This window comes from Canis lupus, chromosome 2, assembly GCF_048164855.1.
Source record: "Canis lupus baileyi chromosome 2, mCanLup2.hap1, whole genome shotgun sequence".
Taxonomy (NCBI): Eukaryota; Metazoa; Chordata; class Mammalia; order Carnivora; family Canidae; genus Canis; species Canis lupus.
Window position 1 is genome coordinate 68,181,442 of NC_132839.1, and position 24,363 is coordinate 68,205,804.

General features: G+C 36.3%; 1 protein-coding gene and 1 pseudogene across 4 annotated transcripts in view; both read left to right on the forward strand.

Moving 5' to 3' along the window:
• The window catches only part of RAB28 (RAB28, member RAS oncogene family), a 137,348-nt gene that overhangs the window by 61,422 nt on the left and 51,563 nt on the right, over positions 1–24,363 (forward strand). The gene's annotated exons all lie outside the window — the stretch shown is intronic.
• Positions 9,394–13,403, forward strand: LOC140610864 (secretory carrier-associated membrane protein 3 pseudogene; annotated as a pseudogene).

Genomic DNA, 24,363 nt, shown 5'->3' on the forward strand with positions numbered 1-24,363 from the left:
TTTTCTCTTTTGTACTTCATTTTCTTTATTTACTATTTTCTTGAGAGCCAATAGCTCTGTGGCCTCAGTTTCATGTTTTTGATTCCTTATGATCTGTGGATGCTTGCTTATTCCTATTAAAATATGAAGATAGAATTGTATTAGTAGCTGATCTGGGTTTTTAAATTTATGATGATAGTCAGTGTTGGATTTTCTCAGCAGTTGTTACCTTGAATGTGAGGATGGACCTCAAGACTTACAGTATCTCTCACCCTAACTATAGAGTATTGGTGGCATGTTGTCAAGTCAGGCTTTAAACATGGGTACCTAGGCAGGCTATAACTGAATCCCCTGCCCATTGTAGAAGAAAAGGAATTTCCTTAGACCTATTTACCACTGATTTACCAATCTGTCTAGCTGTCCTTCTTCACTCTTTATACCTTTGTAATAGTTCAAGGTTATGTGGACGTACTGATCTGTTTTATGTCTCAGGTGGTGGTGTACTAGGTCTGCTTGGCTAATCTGGAATGTTTCCCCAGATTTTGTTCCCTGTATTGTTTTGAATAGTAGTGGTCACAAGAGACACAAGGAAGTGGCAGGCATGCTTTTTGTCTCTCTGAGGGCCAGTGCTGAGTACCAGACACTGTGTTAGCTCTTTTACAGTATCACTGATTTGTTAGCTTACCTTGTAGGTGTGGGATTGCATGAGGATCAGCAGTTCCTTTAGCTCCTGCCAGATTTCCCCCTTCATTGTCTCTGAGTACTTGTCCAGCTTGTACATAGCTCACCCTTGGCATCAAGGTTAAAGTTGGTGAGAGCAGATGTGAGTTCCAGTTTGTCATTGCCAGTTTCTGTTGTCCTCTCAGAATCCAGTTTGTTCTTGTAGATTTCAGTTGTCTTTATCAATTCTAGCTCATCCTCATAGGTTCTAATTTGTTTTTGCTCCTCTGTTTATCCAGTTCCCTTCCTGACTGCTGGTCAGGTTGACCTGTAGTGACTTCAGGCTGAAGATTAGATTCAGAGGCAACAGCCTGTACCTACTGCTCCAACAGCCTCCACAGTTTATTCTAAGGTGTAACCCTTACAATAAATTCTTCTTTATCACCCATACTGGGTTCTGTTGCTTTGATCCAACCCTAATTGATACACTTTACCCTCCTAGGATTCATACTAGAAACCTTTCACGTTAGATCCCATATTTAGAGAGTTATTTCTACCATCTTATTTTATCTTCCAGAAATTTTTTTCTGTCTTCTCCTCTTGGCACCTTTTCTTTATTTTTAAAAATATTGTGTGTATTCTCAGTTTTAATATTTCATCTGGCATATCAGTGATACTTTGAACCTTAAATAATAGTTTGGGTTAAAAAATCCTTATTGTGCTTAAGTACTGTTTTTCTTTTTCAAAATTTACTTAAGATTTTATTTATTTATTCATGAGAGACACAAAAAGAGAGGCAAAGACATAGGCAGAGGGAGAAACAGGTTCCATGCAGGGATCCTGATTTGGGACTCAATCCCAGGACTCTGGGATCACGCCCTGAGCCAAAGACAGACACTCACTTGGTGAGCCACCTGCGCTTCCCACCCTCAGCCAATATTTAAAAACATGGTCAAGCATTATATACAAATACAGAAGGCCTATATCATGGAAAAATGAAAAATTTAACTCAAAATAATGCATTCATGCTAAGTACATTAGTATACACAGAACAAAATGATGCTGGAGAGTTTACAGACTTGGTGATGTAAAACAGTAGCTTCCAAGGAACTTACTTAATCAGATCTTCAAAGAGCCCTAGAAAACTTCATTTTTTTTTTTTTTGAAAACTTCATTTTTAACAAGGCCCCCACAAGATTCTAAGCCTTGATTAAAAGTGTGGTTTAAGGAAGCACTTTTTCACCCTGTGTCAGATTATATATACAATAAAAGTAAATTATTATCAATTATTGAACAAAAAGCTTTTCTTTATAGAAACTATTGATACCTAAATACAAGATGGATTTTAAAATGAAATCATGTGTATTTGTATTCATAAAGATATATACACTAATCAAAAGCTATACAACATTAACAGCAAATCCAGGTACAAACGAAGATAATCTTCTGAACTCCATGTTTCATCGAGCATCAAAAACCACCAATCTTGGGATCCCTGGGTGGCGCAGCGGTTTGGCGCCTGCCTTTGGCCCAGGGCGCGATCCTGGAGACTCCGGATCGAATCCCACGTCGGGCTCCCGGTGCATGGAGCCTGCTTCTCCCTCTGCCTGTGTCTCTGCCTCTCTCTCTCTCTGTGACTATCATGAATAAATAAATAAAATCTTAAAAAAAAAAACAAAAAAAACCCACCAATCTTTTAGTCCTTTTCTTGTACATTATTCTATATCCACATTCTCTGCATCTGATTGGATCCCTGGATTTTATTTCATTTTCTGTGTGACATTCTCCGCAGATATATATCATTGGCTGCTGCTTTGGGGGTTGAACGTCCTTCTGGGTGTCCATTGATAGTCCCTCCAAATCCTAACCAACCACTTCCCTGACCACGCTGCTGGGAGAAACTTCCTACTCTTAAGTACTGGTTTTAAAAACATTTAAAAGACTTAATAGTCTTGTAAAGACAGTTGAAGTCTTTTTACCATAAAGACTCATTTAACAAAACATTGAGCTGGAGAGGTTACAAAAACCCAAAGAAGTTTGTATATGTAAATTGCCTAGAGTGAGACAGAAGTGGTATTTTACATCAACACCATGACAGAGGCATAGTGAGAGATGTTTTGACAACCAATATTCAGACATATTTTTGTATTAAACTATAGATGGGTGATATAATGTGATGTGATCATTGTAAAGTTAGGTCTAAAACTTTTCTTTTCAGCAACTTTAAAGTTCAAATGCTTGTTTCAGTGACATGTGGTTCTTTATTGGAAATGGCTTGCGTATCTTTTGTTTTCATTATGGTTGTTTAGTATCAGAGGTAGTATGTTTTGATTTTTGAAATTGACTTTTTTGTTGGCAATTGATAGAATTGTTGATAGCCATTCATTTTAATTCGTGACCCAAGTGAGATTTTATAATAGTGCTTATTTTCTTCTGAGACACTTGTATTTAAAAGATGATATAATAAATAATTATAGATTGGATTAATTTCCAAGAGGAGATCTGAAAATATTAAATTTTAACATAATATTATTAAATGTTAGAGTAATTTCATAACTTCGTAGAGTACCATTGATGCCAAAGATGCCACTGATTTACTTGTTTTAAAAAAATCACCTTTTCAGTACATGTATCTCATTGATGTTTTAGCATAGTGAATTATTTAAAATATATCGCTTGTGTAATGTATTCTAAGATGTTGTTATAGTGTTATCCTAAAGTTATTCTACAATTATTCTATAATAGATATTTTGTAGGATTTTAAAGTATAATCATTACATATTCAATTTAGAAAATGTGGAAAATGCAGAAATTTATGAAGAAAAAAATAATCACTCCTAATTCAACCTCACAGAACCAAGCAGTTGTTAATATGTACATGTATTCTCTCAATATCTTTGCATATGTATATATTCTTTTCACTTAAGGCTTTAAGCCTACATATCTTTCTTGTATGCAGACTTTTTAAAAGCTATATTTGGAAGAGCCACCTAAAATTTTTACTGATTGGATGCCCCATCATTTACTGATTGTATTATGGACATAGAATTGGAGGGAATGCTGTCCGTTTTTCTTATTAAAAGTTTTTCTCTTGGAGTAGTCAATAAAAGAAGTCTATTTTTTGACAGTCTCAGAATTAGATGATTCGTCAACATGAAAACAGTTTTCAGGTAGATTTTCTGCAGTCTCTTTTTTAATTTAAATTCAATTTAGTTAACATATAGTATATTAATAGTTCTATAGTCTCTTTAACTTATAGTATATTTTATATAGGTTGACAGCTTTCTTTTGCCTCTTTTGGGTATAAACTCTTGTGTTTATTGTTTCAGCTTCATTGAACATACTGTACTCATGAGATATATTTCTGAGGTTTAATTTTTTAAATTATTTTTTTATTTTTTTATTTTTAAGTAATCTCTACACCCAGCATGAAGCTCAGATTTACAACCCTGAGATCAAGAGTTGCATGCTCTACTGACTGAGCCAGCCAGATTCCCCTCTGGGGTTTAATTTTAAATAAGAAGTACCATGTACTATATTTGAAAGTATTTTAAAGTTAGAATGTATCATATGGTAACATACCTCAATAAAAGAAATACTGCTAGTTTTAAGTCACAGATGCTTAGATTTGAGATTTTGGCTATATGCATTTGTTTCCTACTAAGCCAGAAAATTTTCACTCAGTCTTCCAACACAAGCCATTTATTTCTCAAATATAGGTTTACATTTTCATTAGGAGACAGAGATATTCTACACAAAAATGATAAATCTTTTGAAAATGAATACCTGAATGTAGTGTTTTAAAAATATTCAGGAGTCCTTTTTAAATCCTACTTCAGAATTTTTCTCTAATTTGGAACTAGCCAAAAAGTACACAGCAGTCTTAACAAAAAAAAAAAAAAAAAAAAAACAACAAAAAACAAAAAAACAAAATGGCAGATATCTGAAAACAAAAAACAAGTGTTATTAAAATTTAGCTGCTGAATGTGTCTGTTTTTGTTTCAGTAAAGTATTTTTTTGGTTTAAAACTGAACACCAAAGGTGGTTGTATAAAAAATTTTGTTCTTAAAAAAAAAAAATTGTTCTTTATTCTATCTTCTTCCTCATCACTGCTGCTTATATCCATAGAGTTATAACCTGATATACTGATATGTTGAGACTGTGAGCAGAAATTTTTGTCAGTGGAGATGAATGTTTTTCTAGTTTTGCAGTGAAAGCTCCTTCTTTCTTTGGGATCTTTCATTTTTTAAGTATTATAGATTACTAGTCATTCTTTGAAATTTAAGTAAGAATTGACAAAAATTAAGTCTTACATTTATTCTTAGATTCAGGAGTGAGTTTTCCTCTTTCAAAGGAAGATTCCTGTTAGGAATTATCTATATTTGTGCCTTTTCCTTAAGAAGAGACTTTTTAAAATCTTTTTTTTTAAGATTTTATTTATTTATTAATGAGAGACAGAGAGACAGAGGGAGAAGCAGGCTCCATGCAGATAGCCTGAAATGGGACTCGATCCCACGTCTCCAGGATCACGCCCTGGGCTGAAGACAGTGCTAAATCGCTGAGCCACCTCGGCTGCCCGCTAAATCGCTGAGCTACCTCGGCTGCCCAAGAAGAGACTTCTTTATTAGAGGAAGTGTTTTCTTTGCTTATTGTCTTAACTTATTTTTTCTTGCTTATTGACATATTGGGCTAGCACAGTCTTCTGAGCTTGTTACATAATAGTTTAATATCAAAGTCTAAGGGACACTTAGTAATTAAGAACATGCTTTCAGTTTTTTTGAGAATGAAGATTTTTTTCTAAAACCAGTTTGGTTAAAATGCATGCTGATGACCATTAAAACCAACGATGTGTGGGAATTTGACTGTTATTATTGTAAATATTTGCACACATTCAGTTTCCTCTTGTATTTAAAAGTATCCATTCATTCATTCATGAGTATCTTTGCTGTACCAAGCACAATGGTGAGGGAGACAGTATGATAGTGTTGTTTTAGAGTGATGTGCTGAGTACATAACGGGACTTTTACAGCAGAAGTAAATACATAAACAGAATCTTAAGAGATATGCAGGAACGTCACATACAAAAAAAGGGCAAGAAAGAGCAGTCCAGGTGAAGTAAAACCTTAGAAGCTAGAAAAGAGCCTGAAATATAATGTAAATTTATTTGTCCCATTTGGAGGTTAGGGTGTAAGGCAAGGAGAGCTGAGAAACATATAATGTTTTAAGGAGTTTAGATTTTCTCCTAAGAGCAAAGAAAACCTCTGAAGGCTTTTAAACAGAAGAGTGGTTTTGACCAGTAGTGTAGAATAAGGGTCCACTTTTTGTATGGCCCATTATATAAGAATGGTTTTTACATTTTTAAATGGTTGGAAAACATCAAAAGAAGGATATTCCAAAAGTTATATGAAAATTGTCCATATATAGTTAGTTTTATTGGAAGAGAGCCATACTCATCTTTTACATTGTGTCTGTGGCTGTTTTTTCACTACAATGACACAGTTGAGTAGTTGCTATGGAGAACATATGACCCACAAACTCTAATGTATTTACTATTTGACTCTGTACAGAGAAAAGTATGCCAAAACCTTATCTAAATACATCAATTAAAATATAAAGCTAGTCAGAATGGATAAAAAAGCAAGACCCACTTAGATGCTGACTATAAGAAACCCATTTAAAATATGAAGATTCAGAGAGGCTAAAAGTGAAAGGAATGAAAAAGAAATATTCTGCACATACTAATTAAAAGAAAATTGGAGCAGCAACATTAATAGTATAAACAAGGAATTTAATGCAGGTATTAAAAAAGAAAATATAACATTCAGAGGGTTAATTCCCAGAAAGTCATTACAATCCTTATGTCTATAAACCCATAAAGAGATCTTCAAAATACTTAAAGCAAAAACTGATAGAACAGAAAATAGAAATAGACAAATCCGCCAATGCAGCTGAGACTTCAACACCCCTCTCAATACTGGTAGGGCCTATAGACAAATAATCAGTCAGGAGGACATAGATGACATGAACAGCATTGACCAGCTGGACCTGATTGACATATATGGAACATTCCATTCAACAACAGCAGAGTAAATGTGCTTTCAAGTGCACACAGAATAAGATAGACCATTTTCTGGTCTATAAAGAAAACTCTTAACAAATTTAGGAGAATTGAAAATGTTGTTTGTCACTAGTGAAATGAAACTAGAACTTAGTAACAGAAAGATATTTGTAATATGCCAAAATATATGGAAATTAAACAGCTCACCTTTAAGTAACCAGTGGTCCAAAGATTTTTAATTGAACAAAAACGAAAACACATGTCAAAATTTATAAGATACAGCTGAAGTACTAGTGTTTAGAGATAAGTGGTTAGTATTATTAAATGCTTATATTTGGAAAGAAAAAAAATTCTCAAAATCCGTGATCCAAGCTAAGAAATTAGAAAATGAAAGGCAAATTAAACCTAAAGCAAAAAAAAAAAAAAAAAAAAAAAAAAAAAAAAATTTTAACCTAAAGCAAGCAGAAGAAAGGAAATAGTAAAGGCAAAAGTAGAAATCAAAAACAGAGAAATCAGGGTATCCGAGTGGCTCAGTTGATTGTGTCCAACTCTTGATCACAGCTTGGGTCATGATATCAAGGTCATGAGATCAAGCCCCACATTGGGCTTTGTGCTAGGGATGGTGCCTGCTTAAGATTCTCTGTCTCCCTCTGTCCCTATTTCCCTCCATCCCCTGCCCCCTGGAAAAACAAAACAAAACAAAACAGAAATTAATGAAACTAAAAACTGGTCCTTTAAAAAGAGCAACGAAATTGATAAACCTCTAGCCAAATTGAGCATGAAAAAAAAGGTACAGATTTCAACATCAGGAATGAAAGAGGTGAATTTACCACATATCCTGCAGGTGTTAAAAGGAGAATCTTGAATATTAAGAAAAATTTTACTTCCGTAAATTTGACAACATAGCTTAAATAAACAAATTCCTGTAAAAATACAAACTACTAGAGTTCATTCAAGAAGAATTAGATTAAACTGATACTGCTATATTTATGGAAAAAATCGAATTCATAATTTAAAATGTTCTCAACAAGTAAAACTGTAGGCCCAAATGGTTTTACTGGTGAATTCTACCAAACATGTTTAGAAGAAATAATACCCATTATATTTAAACTCTTTCAGAAAACCAAAGATATCACACTTTCCAATTCACAGCAGCAGCATTAATCTGATACTAAAATCAGATAATGACACTATAAGGAAACTGCAGACCGATATCCCTCATGAACATAGATGCATACACAAAAAATTCCTTAACAAAATCCTAACAATGAATTCAACAATATACAGTGTAAAAAAAATACTACATCATGTCCAAGTGTGATTTATCCTGGAAATCCAAGGCTAATTCAGTATTCAAAAATCAATTAATATCATTTACTATATCAATAGGCTAAAGAAGAAAACCCATTTGATAATCTCAACAGATGTAATAAAAGTCATTTGACTAAATTCAACATCAATTCATGTTTTAAAAAAACTCTCAGCAAACTAGGAATGAGAGGGAACTTCTTCAGTCTGATAAAGGGCATCTTTAGTTGCCTTTTATAGTTGCCTAACTATAAAAAATAGTTAATATTACACTGAGTAGTCCAAAGTGAATGCTTTCCTCCTGAAATCAGGTACAAGGCAAGGATGTCTGCTCTCAACAATTCTTGTGTTCAGCATCATTCTTGAGGTCCTAGCCAATAAGAAAAAGATAAGATATGCAGATTAAAAATGAAGAAGCAAAATGACTAAATTTTCAAATATGATTATGTTGAAAATTCCTGTGTTGAAAAAATTGTGCAAGCACAAGACCCAAATAAAATAAGACAAATATCACATTAAAGGCGACAAAGACTAAATATTATAGATGTTAACTTCTTCTCAAATTGATTTACTGATTCAGCATAATTTCAGTAAAAGCCTGATGGTATTTTTGCATATGGTATTTAGACAAACCATATCTAAAGTGTATATGGAAGGGTAGAAGGCCAAGAATAAGTCACTCTACTCCTGAATTACAAGCTGAGGAACATTTACCATGCTATTGATCAAGACTTTTTATAAGTAGCTTATAATAAAGACAGTGCGGAATTCACTCGGGGAAACAGAATAGAGATGCTGGAAACAGAGCTCATGTAGATGGAACTTGGTTGTTATTTTGAAAGTGGTATTGAAAATCTTTGAGAAAGAGTAGAATATTTAAAAAGTAATCCTGGGACAGTTTATTTGAAAAGGAAAGTGGATCCCTGTATTAACCCCATATTAATGGATTAATATTAGTGGATCCCCATACAGTGGATCATCTGTATTAACACAAAAAATCACTTCACCTGGAATGAAATGTTAATGGCACAATTTTTAGAAGGAAAAATACAGTAAGTTCTTTCCTATCTTGGTATGTGGAAGGAGTCTTTAAACAAGATGCAGTTGCTAAATTTAAATAATATATCAATCACATAAGAGAAGTATGTTTGTTTCTACCAAGTGACACATTAAAGAATTGAAAAAGATAAGGCACAAATTGGGAAAATATATTTATAACAAAGTAAATGACAAAAGATTACTATACTTTTACAATTGTACAAGGAAAATACAACTCACTAGGGAAATGGACATAAAACAGAAATAGGAATTTCACAGAATAAGAAAGACAAATGGCCCAAAGACATGAAAATAAGTACAGTCTCCTCACTGAGAAAGAAATGCAAAATATGACCACAGGTACGTGATAAGGTACAAATCAAGAGGCCTAAGAAAAATAGTGATGGAGACGTAATAAGGATCTACAAGAGTTCATATTCACTGCTAGATGGATTACAAATTGGCACAACCACTTTGAGAATAATTAGGCATTATTCTATAAAGAACATTTGTAGACTATACTTGATCTCAGCCAAAGGCTGAGAACCAATGAACATTCATAGACTAGGATTTAACATTTTTTTTCCTCTACTGTATATCTCAGACTGCTTCACATACGTATCAGGTGACAGGTACTGTGAATAGTCACGTTGCGTCATTGGTAATAGCTAACAATTGGAAAAAAGTCAAATATCCATCAGTTAGGAGAAAAGAGATATAAATTGTGGTATGTTTATCAAAGGTATCTTATATGGCATTGAAAGTGAGTGAACTGGGACACCTGGGTGGCTCAGCGGTTGAGCGGCTGCCTTTGGCCCAGGGCATGATCCCGGAGTTCCAGGATGGAGTCCCACATCGGGCTCCCTGCATGGAGCCTGCTTCTCCCTCTGCCTGTGTCTCTGCCTCTCTCTCTCTCTGTTGCTCATGAATAAATAAAATATTTTAAAAAGTGAACTATTCTACTTGGGATAACGTACACGAAACAATGTGGTATAAATAAGGCAGTCCCAGAAGACGACATGTGTACATATGTGAAGAGAAAGTTGTGTGAGTGTTAAGAATGCAGACTCTGGAGCTGGATTGCTGTGGGTTTGAGTTCTGACTCCCCTGCTTACTAGATGTGTGTTCTTACATAAGTCATTTACCTTTCTGTGCCTCAGGTTTTTCATCAGTCAAATGATGGCTGTTGTGAGGATGAAGTGATTTAATATGTATAGAGAAACTGTAAAACTACTGCTCTAGAAATGTTATGTCTTCTTATTACTGAGTTCTTTTGCATCAGGCACTTTTTACTGTTTTCTTTTTGTTGTTATTTAAATGATCTTTTATTTCCTCTCCCAGTAGATCTAATATATTATGGGGAATTGGAAAATACAAAGACTTAAATAACCATAATGTAATTGCCAATAGAGGCAATTTTTTTTTTTAAAGATTGATTGATTGAGACATAGAGAGAGAGAAAGAGAGAGGCAGAGACATAGGCAGAGGGAGAAGCAGCCTTCCCACAGGGAGCCTGATGCAGGACTCAATCCCAGGATCCCGGAATCATGACCTGAGCCAAAGGCAGATGCTCAACCACTGAGCCACTCAGGCACCTCCAATTGAGGCAGTTCTTACCATGGCTTCTGTTCTTTGCAAGATCCCAAGGTATGCTGGTATCTAGACAGGACAAATACAGTTTTTTTTTTCCATGCAAATCTGTGTATGAAAGGCATAAGTGAATTTGGACCCTATTATATCTATATATCATGCAGAATTTTGTGAACCTGTACAGTTCTATGCAGGTATGAAATTCTCTAGTAAGAATTCCTGTGGAGAATATTCAAAACATTAGTTAATTTTCCAGTTCATTTAGGCTTTTGGCATTTGGGCAAATCCTAATATTGATGATTTGTGCACACGTTATAGAAAGCAATAAAAAGTTGTAGATAGCCACAAATATAGAAAGATTTATTTATCCTGTGGTGCTATGTTCTCAGACCTATTATATCATTTTAGTGTGAAGTTAGAGGGGAAGTAGTTATCCATTATCTATCCCCAGAAAGAAATTGGATAATCTAAATAGCGAGGCTAAATAAGTTGAGGAAATAATATGAATTCGCACGTACTCTCTCCTGTCCTCTTGATCCTGGCTGCTGGTGGTGTTGCTCTGGTGGCTCTACAGAGTTCATGTTCATTACTGCTTCAGAATTCTTACACGTTGGTTTGTGATATATATGTGACTACAAAGGATATGCAATGCAAAGTGATTAGGCAAATTTTGTAATAATATGGATAATCTATAAAGGTGTTGGAGAATTATTAGAAGTAAAGTAGTTAACAAATGAGGATCTGGCAGAGTCAGGTGATAAATAAGTAAATCCATGAGGCTCATGGCACATACAGGAGGTCAAAAGAATCTGATCTGGTAAAGGAAAAATATAAAAACTATGAATATTTTAGCAACAGTGACTTCTTTATGATCATATGAAAAATTAGGTTTGAAGAGAATATTGTCATTTTAATTTTAACAGGAAGTTTTAATATAGTGGGCTATACATACATAAGAATCCATAAGACATATGTATAGGTAGAAGAATAGCCCTTCCTGCGTCAGGATGTAGAGTGTGGCCAGGCACCCCAGAGGCCTCTGAAGTGTCTTTTAACAATCCTCTTGCCAATGTTAGGGATAACTCGTATTCGTTTTTCCTGATCTTTTCCTTGCTGTTGTTTTTATTTATTTTTATTTTTTATTTTTTAATTGAAAAATTTTTAATTTTTTTAAATTAAAAACATTTTTTTTACATTTTTTTTTACTTTATTTTAGTTTTATCATCTGTATGTACTTCACTAAATAATATTTATTTTGGTTATTTAAAGAATTTCATATGAATGATGTCATTTATGTGTATTCCTTTGTGGCTTACGTCTATTTTTCACACCTTTTTGTGATATTCATTCTTATTATGAAGTGAGACTCTATTAATTTTTCAGTCCTGTATAGTATTCCTGCGAAACAAGAAAGGATATAGAGGTGATTCATGAACAATGTAGGGGTTAGGGAATGACATCCACGCAGTCGAAAATCCACATGTAACTTTTGACCAAAAACTTAACTACTAGTAGCCTACTGTTTACTGGAAGCCTTACAGATAACATAAGCTATTGGTTAACACGTATTCTGTATGTTGTATGTGTTATATACTGTATTTTTATAGTAAAGTAAGCTAGAGAAAAGTGTTATTAAGAAAGTCATAAGGAAAATAAAATACATTTACAGTACTCTACTGTATTTATCCCAAAAAATCTACACATGGAAGGGAGCTCTAAGGGTTACTGTCTCTGCCCCCTACTGTCCAAGGGCTTAGACAGTAGGGGGCAGCCTGGGATGTAGTTACAAACTGGGCTCAGCGCAAGCTTCCCAACCCCTCTTAAGGTCCCAGCTGTGTGATCCAGCACTCACCTAGCCCACAGAATGCCACACTTGATGCCTGCAACTCTCTGAGCCCTGGAAGCTACCACTAGTCTGAGAGCCTCCTGCCTCTGGCCTATTGCTTCCACCCTTGGCTCACTCCCTTATGGTCCTCCAGAAAGCTTACAGTGGGACTCCTACAGCACCCAGGCTTCCCCTCAGCAGTCCCAGCTGTCCTGCTAAAGACACAGAAGCAGCTTAGCTGGAAGGCAGAGGAGTTGGATCAGAGAAGGTAAGGGATGCAGCATGCTGCCTGGAGGAACACAGCTCCTCGACAGAATAGTTAGCCCTTCTTTTTGCTTAGCTTGACCCTACTTTGTACAGGACATCTCCATGGAGATCCTCCAAGAATTTCAGAAGAGCCTATGCACCATGTATGACCTCTGCATGGGCAGCTCTCTGACTCTTCTCCTGAATTTCCTCTCCTGCCCAGCTTTTCATGGAGACCAGAAGTGGCTCAGGCTTGGGCAACTCCTCTGAGTTGTCCTTTGCACTCACTGCTCCTTTGTGTGCTGATACTGCCCCATGTGTAAGGCTTTCGGGAGCAATAGTTCATTCAGTTTCTTTGTTTTCTTCATTGTCTTCATCCAGGATTTTTTTTGTCCTCCAGGCCATAGGCATTCCAGGTTGGGGGTTCAGTGGCTGGATCTCTGCTCTGATGGTGCTGAAGACACTGTCGGCCTTCAGTGGCTGTCGCTGTGCTCATGCTGTTGCTTGCCCTGTTCTTCATTAGCATCAGTGTACTGGGAATTGTGATGCTCAGGCAGATCCACTCCTTGTACTGCTGCACAGATGCCAGGTTTTAGGAGGCCTGGCCAGAATTTGCTTCTGGTGTCTTCAGTTTGGTGGTACAAACTGTAGCTTACAGTGCAACCACTGGGGTTCAAAAATGCCTTCCAGGCCCCGTGACCCCTGACTGGGATGCCCTGGCTCTGCCACTGGAGGGAGCTAGCTTAGTTCACACCCCTGAGATCTCTGGGACTTGGCAAGAGATCACTACTTGAGGTCTCCTCTCTCATGCCCTGCCCCTGCCCACTGCCCACTGCCCACCGTCCCAAGAGCCCCCTGTGACCAGTCACTGCTTCCCTCCTCTACTTCCTAGTTAGGCCACACCACTGCCACCTCTTACACACTCCAGTCCAGCTTCCCTCTTGTGCCAAGGCAATGGCTTTGGTTATTTAAATATAAGGAAGTAGAACGGAACTCAAAACAACAACAACAACAACAACAACAACAACAAACATGTAAGTGGACCTGTAGTGTTCAAACCCGAGTTGTAGAAGGGTCAACTGTATGTTATTTTAGAACACAGTTGATACTTTGTATTTTTTAAGGCTTAAAAATATTTTTGTCTTTATTCAACACATACTTTCTAAGTGGCTATTGTATTATATGCTTTTTTGGGTGCTTATCTGCTTTTGTTTTTAGCTACATTGAATAAAAGAACCAAATGAGCATGGCTTAAATAATGAATTTATTATATCAATACATTTGATTTTATAAAACTTCATTTCTGTGTCTCTAAAGCATGAAACATTTAAAGGGAAAATCCTAACGAGGGGAATATTTGGAACAAATTTGGCAATTTTCCTTATTAGAGAATGTACTTTTGCACATTGATAAGGTTAGACACTTAAAACACAGTAGAAAATAGAAAAGGAAGAGACATTTGCTAAATAAATATAAAAACTAATATGCAGGAACAATGTTAAACTGCACTGAGGTTTTTAAATTTATACTAGAAAGTAGTTGTTTCTTTGATGATACCTTTTTTTTTTTTTTTTTTTTTTTTTTTTAATCTGTGGAACAGTGATCTTCAGGTAGTTCTGTTTTTTAAAGAAGGTTGGTTTTAGAATCTGCAGAGTCAAAGTCAAGTTCTGGTCATTTTTTTATTTTGTGGCATTAGCAATTCTTTTAATACAGTATGATTTACTATGTCATCAGAGAAAGACAGCATTAGAGAGTGTGCATGGCAGGGTAAAATTAAACACATGCTCACAATCAAATTAATGTATTTCATCTGTCTTCAACTAATAACAATCTGTCATGTTATCTATCTGAGTAGGGGCATAAACAGTTTATTTTGTGTTTGGAGTAACTTCCTGGAGGTAGTTAATGTGACAAGTAGTTTGTTTGAATTGAGTATAACCAGATCAACACTCTAGATGTTTCCTTGATACCCTAAAAATTACTGTGAAAATCTGTACAAGTGCTATATTTGTATTTTGCTTATATTTCTGTAAGTTAGACAGTGACATATTTTATAATTATTTGACAGAGAATATTTCATTTCGGCCATCATATATGATATTATCATATATGAACTGAGGAGCAAATATAGTTTATCCTTTTAATACTTTCTTTCCATTGATAGGGAATAGACATTAATGATCAGCATCATACAGCACTTTCCCTTTTTGTAAAAACAGTACATTCTGGTTTGGATGAAAAAGTCATATTTGTTATCAAATATGTTTTTATAGCATGTTGAAAATGAATATTTAGGAAAACAGGAATATTATAAAGTGTCAGGCCGAAATAAAAAAGTAAATGATACTATTGTGATGTTTTTCAGATTTTAAAAATCTTAGGATTTTTCATCACTTAGTCTAATCAGTGGGTTTGACTATTACATATTTGATACATGTAGTTTATAAGCTATTTATTACATTTGTACTATAACTTTAAAGACTGTTCTGTTCATTACCTCAGTAATCCAATAGGTAGATGCAGTGGAGCTCTTGAATAAGAATGCCTGAATGCCAGTAAACAAATAGGACTTAAAAAAGGAAGTTATCATGTACTTGGCTAATTAATATTAGTGTGTATGTTTTAGAAGTCAAAATATATACATATTTTAAGGACATGTAAATAAAATTTAATACATTATTAAGGATATTTTACTTGTCATATTTGGGCTAATCATGATGAATCATTTTTAAACATTATGTAATTTCACAATTTGTACAGCTGCAAGTACTTTGTAAAGAACTTTATATAATCAAGTGTTAAGGCAAAGAGTATCTTAGTTTATAATGCTGATGGGCTTAGTTTTATGATTTAATATCATTAAAGAATACTTCTAAAGTACTGATAAGAAATAACTAGGTATATAATAGTTCACTTTTTTATAATGACAAGCATTTAAAGCTTATATGTCTTTATTCTTTTAACTAAAACTCTCAATAAAAGACTGCTGAGTGATCATCCCCCAAGCTGATGCTCTTTGTTCTTTGTGAGACACTAGGTGGATTTGGAATTAGATGGCTTGGTTCTGATTCTGGTGCTGCTGATGAGTAGCATTGGGACTTTGGTTGAGTTACTCTGAATTTTTTTTTTTATGTGTGAAAGAGATCAATGCTTTACCTATTTGCCAGGAGTATTACAAGGTCCCAAAATGTTTTGCAAATTTTGAAACAGAGTTTAGATAGTTTCCCAAATCTTCTAGATTTGTTTCTTTCTGTTTTTGCCCTCTCTCATCCTTCTTCCTCATAGTAGCCAAAGTAGTGTTTTCAAAATGCAAGATCACATTGTGCCATTGGTTACAACCCTGCAAGGGCTTCTTATTGCTGAATTTGGATAATATCCTCATGTTATACCTGATATATGTCCTTACTCTTATTTATTATGCTTCTTGGTTTTTCTCAGCTGTACTCAGTCATTTTTCAAAACTCAGTTTTTATCCCAGCTGTTCGAGTAACTGAAACATTTTCCTTCTCCAGTCTCTTCTTAGCATGGTTGGCTTATCCTCATCCTTTAGATCTCAGATCAAAGAGGTCTTCCATAGCTACCATATAAAACTGGCAGAATTACTATCTTGGTTCCTGTCACTCTCTATCTGCTCCTCCCCCAATTTCAGATTATGAAAATTGTTTCATTGCCTTGTTTATTTGTGTTTACTTGTTTATCTGTCTCCCTCATTAATGTCAGAGCCATTTAATGGCAGAAGAAAGGACAGTTCTCCAATATTTCATGTTTTGTTTTTATTTTCCCTAGTAAGTAAAAAATGCAAAAAAAAGACTTCTCAATTTTTAATTAAGTTTAATGTAATTTTGTGATATTCGAGTAAGACATAACCATAATGAAAGAGACAGTTGTAATGCTTAGATTTTTGTTATTTTGCTAATTATAACTTTAAGTTATCATTAGTTAATGATTCAAGACTCCATGTATATTCAGGAAGAGGTTCATTGTTAGCAAGAATGATATAGATCTATATTTTATGTTAGGTAATCTATATTAGTTAAGGTAATACTAATTGCTATGAACAGACAATCCCTAAAGTTTCAACATCTTAGCACAATAGAAATTTATTTCTTGTTTGTGTAAAGACCCAAATCAGGTAATGCTGACCATTAGTGGTTCATCCCACTTTCAGAGACCTAGACTCCTTTGATTTTTCTGGAACTGCTGTTTTCAACAGATGGCTTCATGGGTTACCATGAAAAAGGAGAGTAAGGACTGCCACACGTGGGAGGTTTATATGGGTCAAGCCTAGTAGTGTGTCACTTCTAGTGTCACTTCTTTCTTCATCATTGGTCAGAAGTTAGTGATATGGCCATACCTAACTGCAAGCCAAGCTGAGAAATGTGGGGTAGGTTGAAGAACAGCTATCTACTCTGGCCATCTTATCTATTTTACTCTTCTTTGTGTTAAGAACAGTGAAAGATCTTAGATTTTACCTTGCTTGCGAGCTAATAAGTTAGCCTGCTACCACTGTGGACACTGGTAGAAGGCATGCGGCTCCTGGTTCAGAGATAAAGGACTTTGTTACTCAAAGCACAGCAAACAAGCAAGGTCAGCTCCCTGTTTGCACTAGTTCTACTTGCTCCTAAGTTCCACTAGGGCAGTGTGAGGAGGCCTATGTAGATGATGTGCATGCACTGGTTTTTATCATAGCTGAGGAACCCTGAGCTTAGGAAACCTAAATCCTTTGTAATAGATTATAAGTAAACCTCTGAACTTTGGTGTAGAGAGAGATACTATCTTTATTATAATAGACAATGGACAGACTTACACATATCCCTGAGGAAGGCACTATCTCTATGTTGGCTGCTTGCCAAAAAAAATCTTTGAAAGGGTAGTCCAAAATAAAAGCTGTCATTTAAAAATTTTACTCTTCCCAATTTTAATTTAAAAGATGATATAACAAAGGTACCTGGGTAGCTCAGTCGGTTGAGTGTCTGACTCTTGATTTCATGATCTCAGGGTTGTGGGATCAAGCCCTGTGTTGGGTTCCACTGTGGAATCTACTTGAGAATTCTCTCTCTCCCTCTGCCCCTTCCCCTGCTTGAGAAATAAATAAAATCTTTCAAAAAATTGTGTAACAAATTCTAGCATATTTTTGTCATATATTTATGCATATATATATACATCTATAATATGTTTACAAAACAGGAGCTTTATTAAATGCATGATTTTGCACCCTACTTTTAAATTTAACATCCTATATTGCTTATTTCACTTAAGAGTCTTTTTTCTTCACCTTTATTGGGAGATAATTAACATAGTATAAATTTAAGGTGTACAACATGTTGATTGGATACACTTACATATGCATAAATGATTACCACCAAGGCATTAGCTGACACCTCCATCACCTCACATAATTATTATTTCATTTTGTGGTGATATCATTTAAGATTTGCTTTCTTAGCAGCTTAATGTTGTATATTAGAATCCTAGAACTTACTCATCTTTTTTTTTTTAATTTATTTTTTATTGGTGTTCAATTTACTAACATACAGAATAACCCCCAGTGCCCGTCACCCATTCACTCCCACCCCCCGCCCTCCTCCCCTTCTACCACCCCTAGTTCGTTTCCCAGAGTTAGCAGTCTTTACGTTCTGTCTCCCTTTCTGATATTTCCCACACATTTCTTCTCCCTTCCCTTATATTCCCTTTCACTATTATTTATATTCCCCAAATGAATGAGAACATATAATGTTTGTCCTTCTCCGACTGACTTACTTCACTCAGCATAATACCCTCCAGTTCCATCCACGTTGAAGCAAATGGTGGGTATTTGTCATTTCTAATAGCTGCTTACTCATCTTTCTACTAGAAGTTTGTACCTTTGACCAACACCTTCCCATTTCCTCCAACCTTCAGCTGCTGGTAACCACCATTTTTTGTTTCTCTGAGTTCCACTATTTTAGATCTCTTTTTTCAAAAAAAGATTTTATTTATTTATTCATGAGAAACACACATAGAGAGAGATATTGAGGCAGAGACACAGACACAGGTAGAGGGAGAAGCAGGCTCCATGAGGGAGTCTGACGTGGGACTCAGTCCCGGGTCTCCAGGATCAGGCTCTGGGCTGATGGCGGCGCTAAACCACTGAGCCACCCAGGCTGCCACTTTTTTAGATTCCACCTATAAGTTATATCATACAGTATTTGACTTTCTTGGTCTTTTTTCACTTAGCATAATGTCCACAGGTTTCAACCATGCTTTTGCAAATGACATGATTTTCTTCTTTCTCATGGCTGAATAATATTCCATTGTGTGTGTGTGTATGTATATATATCTATATATACACATCTATCTTTTTTTTTTTTAAATTCATTTTCACATAATGTTTTGATTTCCATTATTTTTATTTTTTTTTAACTTTTTTTTATTTATTTATGATAGGCACACAGTGAGAGAGAGAGGCAGAGACACAGGCAGAGGGAGAAGCAGGCTCCATGCACCGGGAGCCTGACGTGGGATTCGATCCCGGATATCCAGGACCGCGCCCTGGGCCAAAGGCAGGCGCCAAACCGCTGCACCACCCAGGGATCCCTATACACATCTATCTATCTATATATATCTTTCTATCTATCTATCTAATCTATACACACACACACACTCATCACATCTTTTTTTAGGAGGGAGAGGGTAACAGGGAGAGGGAGAGTGCAAGGAGGGAGAGAGAGAGAGACAGAGAATCTTAAGCAGGCTCCACTCCTAGCCTGGAGCCTAGTGTTGGGGCTTGATTTCAGAACTGTGAGATCACGACCTGAGCTAAAATCAAGAGTTGGATGCTTAACTGACTGAGCCAATCCGGTGCCCCTATACCACATTTTTATCTATTCATCTGTTGGTGGACACTTCGGTTGTTTCCATGTCTTGGCTATTGTGAATAATGATGCAGTGAATATGGGAGTGCAGATAGCTTTTCAAGATCCTGTTTTTATTCCTGTTGGTTATATACCAAGAAGCAGGATTTTTTTTAAAATTTATTTATTTATGATAGTCACAGAGAGAGAGAGAGAGAGAGAGAGAGGCAGAGACACAGGCAGAGGGAGAAGCAGGCTCCATGCACCGGGAGCCCGACACGGGACTCGATCCCAGGTCTCCAAGATCGCGCCCTGGGCCAAAGGCAGGCGCCAAACCGCTGAGCCACCCAGGGATCCCCAAGAAGCAGGATTTTTAAAGGAACCTCCATACTCTTTTTCCATACTTCATACTGCTTTATATTCCCACCCACAATGCAAAAGGGTTCCCTTTTCTACATTCTCACCAGCACTTGTCTCTTTGATGATAGGCATTCTGGCAGATGTGGGGTATCTCATTCTGTTTTAATTTTTATTTCCCAGATGATATTGAGCATCTTTTTGTGTACTTGTTAGCCATTTGTATGTCTTCTTTGGTAAAATATCTCTTCAGTTTCTCTGCCTGCTTTGTAATGGAGTTGTTTGTTTTTTCACTGTTGGGTATATGAATTCTTCATATATTTTGGATATTAATTCCTTACCAGAAAAATGACTTGCAAATATTTTCTTCCATTCTATAGGTTGTCTTTTCCTTTTGTTTGATGGTTTCCTTTGCTGTAGAGAAGTTTAGTTTGATATAGTCCCATTTGTTTATGTTTTATTTTGTTGCCTTTACTTTTGGTGTCAGACCCCAAAAATCATTGCTAAGACGTTAGTTAATGTCTTTATGATTTTTTTAAAATTTTTATTTATTTATGATAGTCACATAGAGAGAGAGGCAGAGACACAGGCAGAGGGAGAAGCAGGCTCTATGCACCGGGAGCCCGATGTGGGATTCGATCCCGGGTCTCCAGGATCGCGCCCTGGGCCAAAGGCAGGCGCCAAACCGCTGCACCACCCAGGGATCCCAGTCTTTATGATTTTTAAGCCAGAGAGTTTGTGCATGTCTCTTTTGGGACATTTATCTTTCTTCTGATATTTTTTATATTACAAATAACTCTGTGGTGAAGTTCTTAATTTATAATTGTTACTATTACACATCCCTGATGTTTTCTTCAAGATAAACTCTTCCAAGTTGTGTTATCTGGTCATAGAGTATAAATGTTGTAAGATTCAGCACAGATTTCCAAGTTGCTTTTCAAAACCTAGTAACACCATCAACCCTGGGTGTTCTCATGCTTTTTGTTTTGTTTTCAACTTTACCATTTAAAGGTAAATCTCAGTTCTTTTTTTTTTTTTAATCCAAAATCTGTTTATTGGGATAGTGTCCCACTCATCTTGATTCAGGGAGCTTTTAGTGCTGCATCCACCTGAATTGCTTTTCCTTCCGTGGGCTGGCAGAGGACGGTAGAGCAGTTAACACACAGAACTACTGTCTGTGCATGGCTGAAGACGGTGGTGATTTTGTAGCATCCCGGGCACTTCATGTCCATGAAGTAGGATTTGGGGCTCTGCACCAGGCGCTTCTTCTTGTGCTTCCTCTTCTCTTCCAGGGACGGGTGCAGGAGATCCTTCGCAAGGGGCATGTTCTCGTGGGGAGGTCGTCACCACCGGAAAGGCAAATTTTAGTTATTTTTTTTACTTGTTTTTCTTTGCATACCAAGATTGAACAATACTTTCACAGGCTTATGTGAAACATTTTTAAAAAGGCCTTTAAGATAGCCTAACATTCTGTCAAATATAATTATTAGTTACCAGGGATCCCTGGGTGGCGCAGCGGTTTGGCACCTGCCTTTGGCCCAGGGCGCGATCTTGGAGATCCGGGATCGAATCCCACGTCGGGCTCTCAGTGCATGGAGCCTGCTTCTCCCTCTGCCTATGTCTCTGCCTCTCTCTCTCTCTCTCTCTCTCTGTGACTATCATAAATAAATAAAAATTAAAAAAAATTATTAGTTACCTTTCTGAGAAAATATCACTCTCACTGGATTATTAATATTCCATGAAACCCTGTTGGTATCTCTTGATGTAAATCTAAATTTTAAAATATGAAATATTGTAAATTGTATTTTAAAAATACATTAAACCAAAAATTTTGCGTGTTACTCTTTCAAACAACTTTGTAAGTTTTATTGAAGTTATTATTGCTAACCAAAATTAATTAAGCTTCACATATAATTTCTGTTTCATGTACCATGTCATTTTAGGAGCATGACTGATATAGACTTAGTATTTTACCAACTTTTTTTTCCTTTTCCATTTTAATGTATAGTTAGGATGCTCAGGATGCATGAGCCAAGTAATTTTTTTTCATAGTTGGTTTTGATAGTAAAAAAATTTGGATTTTCTTGTCTAATATAGTATTAGAATTTTTTCATCTTTGTGTTTTTTATCCCTATTGATATTAGCTATACCAGAAGGCCTAGGACATTGATATCATTGGTTTATTTCCTGCATTCTTATCCTATAGAGTCTTGACCTCCTGTTTTCAGACCCTAGTTTCGATCTTTTCATAATTTCTGAGACCCTTCCACATCAATAAAGACCTGTATTTTTAATATTTTCCTTGAACAAAAATTTTAAAACTTCTGCTATTTAATTAATGTATGTCTTTTCACTTGTCTTTTCTGTTGGAATAGTCTATCTTCTATAAGGATGATGCTGCCTTCTCCTGAAGCGCTTTTCTTCTTCTTAGATTTTATTTTATTATTATTTTTCAAGAAACTCTATCCCCAGTGTGGGGCTCGAACTCATGACCCTGTGATCTAGAGTCACATAGTCTCGTGCTCTACCAGCTGAGCCACCCAAGTACCCCTCCTGAAGCTCTTTCAAGTGTTGATTTTCCCCTATTGTATCTACCTTATCAGTCAGACTGGAGGTGGGATAGATGACTTTGTTCCGTGTTGCTCTTTCCAGAACATTCTTTTTTTGTCTTCCCTAAGATACCTTAGATTTGAATATCAAGCTATATGTTCATACCTCCTGCTAGCTACTTGTATTTGTTGGCAGTATCAGCCAGCCCCTGCCTGAATCAACTCCATGAATTTCTGAGATTTATTCCAGGTCACGGTTGCTCCATTACTGTTGCTGTCACCATTCCTGGTAATTTCAGTGTCCACACAGAGTATTCTTGCTCTCTCATGTTCCCTGAGTCCTTTACTTCTAGCCTTCCTGCCCCTGACCTATGCTAACATACTTATTCTGAAGACCTAGTATCAGTTTCTGTGCCTTCTCTGTAATGTTGACATCAATTTCATGTATCCCAGTCTATCCGTTACCTCCTGTCTTTTCAGCTAAGCTCCTTGAGTAACTCAACTCCAGTTATTTTTAGACTCACACAAAAGCTTAACATCAGTTACCAATTACATCTTAACAATTTTAATTTTCCTGAACCCCTCCTTACTCAACTTAGATTTCATGCTCCATCAATATAATCACTTCCTTACATTTACTATCTTCAGCTTACCTGCCCTTCTTTTCAGTAATTGTACATGGTACAGTTTCTCTGCCTAATTACTTAAGTAATTTCTCTGCTTGAATGCAAACCTTTATCTGCTCAACACTTCCATCCATGCAACTGAGTGTGGCTAGAACAAATCCTATAATATACTGTATCTCATTTTATTTTTATTTTTCAATTTTTAAAAAATATTTTATTTATTTATTCATGAGAGACACAGAGAGGCAGAGACAGGCAGTGGGAGAAGCAGGCCCCCCGCAGAAGCCTGATGTGGGACTTAATCTCCAATCTGAGGGTCACGCCCTGAGCTGAAGGCAGATGCTCAACCGTTGAACCACACAGGTGTCCCCGTGTCTCATTTTAAATCCAAGTAACTGTCTTCAAGTGATTTCTCTGAATGCCTCACATCCCATGTCAAATCCATTAGCATTTGGATTTACTTTTTATCCCAAAAATCTATTGAGAATCTGCCCTACTTTTTTTTTATTGGAGTTCAGTTTGCCAACATATAGCATAACACACAGTGCTCATCCCGCCAAGTGCCCCCTCAGTGCCCATCATCCAGTCACCCCAACCCCCCGCCCACTTCCTCTTCCACTACCCCTTGTTCATTTCCCAGAGTTAGGTGTCTCTCATGTGCTGTCACCCTCACTGATATTTCCCACTCATTTTCTCTCCTTTCCCCTTTATTCCCTCTCACTATTTTTTATATTCCCCAAATGAATGAGACCATATAATGTTTGTCCTTCTCTGATTGACTTATTTCACTCAGTTCCATCCACGTCGAAGCAATGGTGGGTATTTGTCGTTTCTAATGGCTGAGTAATATTCCATTGTATACATAGGCCACATCTTCTTTATCCATTCATCTTTTGATGGACACCGAGGCTCCTTCCACAGTTTGGCTATTATGGACATTGCTGCTATAAACATTGGGATGCAGGTGTCCCGGCGTTTCATAGCATCTGTATCTTTGGGGTAAATCCCCAGCAGTGCAATTGCTGGGTCGTAGGGCAGGAGAATCTGCCCTACTTTTTAACCATCTCTACTGCTACCAAGTATTGTCCAAACTATCATCTTCTCTTTCTTAGACTTTTTTTTTTAACCAAAAATGGAGGGAATTTTATTGCCTTCACCTCACATAACTGAAAAACCCAGTAACTATTCTACCTGTAGGTATGGTGTGATCCAGAGACTCAAAAAATATGTATATATCACTGCAACCCAGTCTCTCTTGGCTCTGCTTTCTTCCCTGAGGTTCTTTTTTTTTTTT